Here is a 224-nt window from a genome sequence, read left to right on the forward strand (position 1 = left end):
AGGTGATCTACAAACAGACGGCAGTGAGAGAGCCTGGTTACAAGCCGGGAGGCTGGTTTCCAGTCCTGGCTTTGCCATTAGGTTGCTGCACAGCTTTGAGTGAGGCCCCTTCTGGGCTTCATTTTCTCCTATGCAAATCAGGGAGCTAACAGAACCAAACTCGAAGTCTCCTCAAGCTCAGACTTCTAAGAATCTCATGGGATACCGAGGAATCCATCAGCTGG

The sequence above is a fragment of the Pteropus vampyrus genome, unplaced genomic scaffold (assembly GCF_000151845.1).
Source record: "Pteropus vampyrus isolate Shadow unplaced genomic scaffold, Pvam_2.0 Scaffold217, whole genome shotgun sequence".
Lineage (NCBI taxonomy): Eukaryota > Metazoa > Chordata > Mammalia > Chiroptera > Pteropodidae > Pteropus > Pteropus vampyrus.